Consider the following 4,641-nt stretch of genomic DNA (forward strand, 5'->3'; position numbering starts at 1 on the left):
TGTTCAACTGTTAATGCATTTCAGGTACAATAAGTCACACCGAGAGGCTGGCTGAACTATCTACCAGGCAAAACAGCAGTCCAGGGCTGGTGGTATGCAAACCACAAGGCATTGTTCTTTCTTGATTGTTATGAATTATTCAGTATCTCCCAGCTCTAGATGCTGGTAAACACTGAAAAAAAAAAAGATGTGTAATTAAGTTTGTGCTCTTCAGCTGGGTTTGACATGTATCCTATTTGGGTAGCATACCCAGTCCAAGAGATAACAGAGGAAGGGAGTTTCTGGGCTTAGCTATTTTAGCGACTTGGAAATCCTAATTTTATTCAACAGCTTTTAATTTTCCCCTCCATTTGAGGGGATAAGCTCCTAGGACCAGTGCTCACTTTGTGCTTGGATATATCTGAGCGGAGGGGAGGGGCCGCCCAGGCCAGCTGCCATTGCCAAGAGCACCTGAACACAGAGACGCATTCGAGCACGCCGTTTTCACACGTGCTGGACTGCCTGGCTGGGAGCCGAGTCTCTCGATCCCTGCTAGGTTTAGTTCTGGCTTAGTCCTCTCCCGGGCTGAGTACCCATGTGGCCTCACAGGAAGGCTTGAGAGAAAACCCCGGTAACAGCCGCAACCAAATCTGGGTTTGTGGCCACTGAGCAGCGCCAGAGAAACTTTGGCTTGTCCCATGGCAGGGTCTATGGTCACCTCTGCCTAGGCTGCAAGGGAAGGAGGCGGCACAACCGTGGCGGCCCAAATCCATCCCTGGCATCATCTTCTGAACTATACAACTAAGCGCTCTACGCAAGAGACAGACGGAACGTCCTGCTCCTCCAGGGCCCCACGGACTCCTCCCCACCATCTCCCCTTAGGAGTGTTCTTGGCCCCTGAGGCCTGTTCTCTGTTAGTTACGTGTGTCCCCCCGCCCTTGATTAACTACTATAAAATGGTCACCTTTTTGTTTGAAGTCCTTCAACAGCCCCACAGTCTCGAAGACAACGAAGAGTCCACTCTACCATCACCATCTCTCCCGATGTGCAGGTGCTGTGCCTGTAGCGGCCATTGTCACCTGGCTGGTTACATTACCGGGGGCAGAGATGAATTTGAGGTCCCAGAAAAATCTCGTTGCTCTCATGCCTCACTCCAGCACGACAGAGAGCAAATGCCTCCTGCCCATCATCCACACGGAGTAGTCTCGCGCTCGCTCACACAGGCCTTCGGAACCGCCATGAGCAGTCCTGGTCAGAGCTGGGCCAGTCGCCAGGCCCTGGTTCTTCCCCACGCTTCCTCTTGACCCTTGTGTTACCTGGCAAGGTCCAAGGATGCAGACCCGCAGAGCTCTGCATTCCTCCACCCCGCCACGCGGAGTTGGGCGCTTTCTGTGTGTGATCTGTCGCCTCTGTGATGGGGAAGCGAGGCTGGGGAGGTAACCATCTTGGATGTTCCCCACCACACCCATGCAAATTAAAAAAGGGGGTTGCCAGCAACAAATCAGAGTTAACATGCCCTGTTACAAGATGCTGGTGTTTCGCCCATGAATCAGACACCCTCCAGGTAAGGGACAGCTCTGTCCTTGGGGATTTTCTGGGCTCTCTTTCACACGGTCATATCTCTGGGACCCTATCTAGAGAGCGCACCCCAAATCGGACCTCCTCTTACCTTGATCCCGCAGGGTAGGCGCTGCAACTGTGAATGCCGTGACTTGGGGTCTCCCTGACCTTCCCTCTCTTACCCTGGTGCTGACCCCTCCTCGCTGTCCTTCCTGTCTTATTGCTTTAGGGACATCGGTTGCCCACAATTCATCTCACACTGTTTGTGTAAAAGAGAGGTTTCTCTGGAGTGGAATTTTATTGTTTTGTTCCTGCTTTGCTGGCTAATTAAAACACTTGTCAAGTGAAGCCCCCATCCCGCCCTACCCCCGCAACTCGTTCATGTGGTACAGTCCTGTGTGACATGTGATCAAAAAACAGACTTGCATCTCAGACAGGGGGTGGGGGCACCCGGCCACTGTCTATGAAACTGGGCTTGTGCGGCAAGGTGGGCTATGGTCAGGAAAGGGAAGAACACCAGAGAGAGAGAGGCAGGAGGGGGGGGCGGGAGGGAGGCCCCAGACAGGAAGGCCTCCTGAAGCAAGAATAGCGCGCTGGACTCTCAACCCCCGGAGTATGAGGTCCGTGTCTCCGTGCGTGCGGTCAATGCCTCCAAACTTTGCCGTACGGTTCTCAGAGTGCCACACGGGGACTCAGGCCGGCTGGGATTGTGCACACAATGAAACACCTTAGGCTACAGGTCCACTTCCACGTTGTGTGGGCAAATCCTTGCAGGTCCTGCATCTGTCACCAGTGACCCCCTCGGGGGCGCTTGCCGGAGACGAGGGACACTCACTGGATGACGGCAGACAGTTTTATTCTCTAAGGAGTCCTGTGTTCTGCGTGGGAACCCTACGATCCACCATCTTCAGCCGCACAACTGAGACACCTGATAGCAAAGCCACCTAACGCACCAAGTATTATCTGTTTAGTTCCACCCAGCCACCCCTAAAAAATAAAAAATAAACTTAGCACTGCTTGTGGCTCTGTCTCAGACCCACGCCACAGGACTCTCTGATTCAGACCTGCTGCTGCTCTGGGGTCTCAAGTTTGCAGCCACGCATCTCCTGCTCTCCTCTCGGCGCTAGGGCTCTCAGAGGTCAGGTCTAAACCAAGCTCACCTCACACCTGTTCATGTGAGACTCGTCTACAAATCCCTAACCTCCAAGCTGGAGGGAATTCAAGCGTCCACCCTGCTGAATGCCTTCCACCTAAATCTGACTTCTTCAGAAATGGTCAAACTCCACGTGATGGTAAAGAGAAAAGAGGGAACTGCAAAGGAGTCTGGGCAAGGGGGCCAGGGACTCGGAGTTCTATGACAAAGGAAAACGGCGGTCTGCCACTGACGGAGCTGTTCAAGATGAGGAAGAATGAAAAGAGGCCCCTGGGATGATGAACGCAGATGATGACTATAGACTATATACGTGCGGCCGCGTGTGGTATGTAACACACATGCCGCCGTGTCTGACTCCACCGTGGCCATAGCGTTCAGCACCCGGAAGGTTCTATGCCTAAATTACATTTGACTTCACCACAGCCACAGTTGAGCATCAAGCGTCCCATTTGAAATCCTTCCTGCGGCCTCTAACATGCACAACTTCTGACAGGGGCATGCATGTTGTGTGTGCGCGTGCGAGCGTTGCATGCGAGTGTGCGTATGAGTGTGTATTGTGTGTGTTTCTGATACATGTGAGTGTTTAGAAAACATATTTAGGCAGGAAGTAGGTTCATAAAACAATTGTGCTCTTTATTTAGAAAACCCCCAGGAGATTTCAAGAGACACCGGCTGTGCAGTAGCTGCCCACCCTATGAGCTTTTCTCAGTTGACTTTTTGTGTCCATTTTTAAAACTTGCGGCGCTATACGTTCACCTGTTTGCAAAATTATGGTTCTTCCAATTATTAAACACAACGACAAAACCAAAAACTGAGGTAAACCTACTTTGGAAAATTTTTATGTGTTTCTTTTAATATCTATAATTAAGTGAGCAGATACTTTCATGTAGTGTGTGTGTGGATGGGTGGGTGGTGTGGTGTGACTGTGTCTGTGTGGTGTGTGTGTGTGTGTATGTTATGTGTGACTGTATGGTGTGTGTATGTGTGTGTGTGGTGGGTGTGTTTGGTGCCTGTGTGTGTATATTTAGTGTGTTTGTGTGTGACTGTATGATGTGTGTGTGTGTGTGTGGTGGGTGTGTTTGGTGCGTGTGCGTGTATATTTAGTGTGTTTGTGTGTGACTGTATGGTGTGTGTGTGGGTGGTGGGTGTGTTTGGTGCCTGTGTGTGTATATGTAGTGTGTGTGTGTGTAGTGGGTGTGTTTGGTGCCTGTGTGTGTATATTTAGTGTGTTTGTGTGTGACTGTATGGTGTGTGTGTGGGTGGTGGGTGTGTTTGGTGCCTGTGTGTGTATATGTAGTGTGTGTGTGTGTGTGTGTGGTGGGTGTGTTTGGTGCCTGTGTGTGTATATGTAGTGTGTGTGTGTGTGTGTGTGTGTGTGTGTGTGTGTGTGTGTGTGTGAGACTCTGTGTGGGGGGCAAGAGGCTGACATTAGGTGACCCTAGCTGCTGTCAGCCTTAGTCTCTGAGACAAGGTTTTCACTTGAGTTCATGGGTCTGGCTAGCCTGGATAGCCAATGTGCTCCATGGATCTTTCTGCCTCTGCCTCCCCAGTCCCAGTGCTAGAGTTACAAGTGCACATTGCCATTACCCTTCTCTATCTTTCTTCCTTCCTCCCTCCCTCCCTTCCTCCCTTCCTCCCTCCCTCCCTCCCTCCCTCCCTCCCTTCCTTTCCTTTTTTTCATGTGTGTTAAGGGTTCAAACTGGCGTCCTCACCTTTGGCCCAGAAAGTTCTGCACTGACTGAGCCATCTCCCCTGCTCCTATAAAACATGGAAGCTGCTTTCTTTCCGTAGTACTGGGGACTGAACATGCGGCCTTGTGCTTATGCCTGCAAAGCAAGCACACCAGCTCTAGGCTGGATTCCCAGCCCTTTGCATAGACTCTTGGTCTCTGTGAGTAGAAAAACGGACTGGAAATTTGTTAAATTGAGAAAAATACGTAAAAAAATAGA

This window comes from Mesocricetus auratus, unplaced genomic scaffold, assembly GCF_017639785.1.
Source record: "Mesocricetus auratus isolate SY011 unplaced genomic scaffold, BCM_Maur_2.0 Super-Scaffold_100018, whole genome shotgun sequence".
Lineage (NCBI taxonomy): Eukaryota > Metazoa > Chordata > Mammalia > Rodentia > Cricetidae > Mesocricetus > Mesocricetus auratus.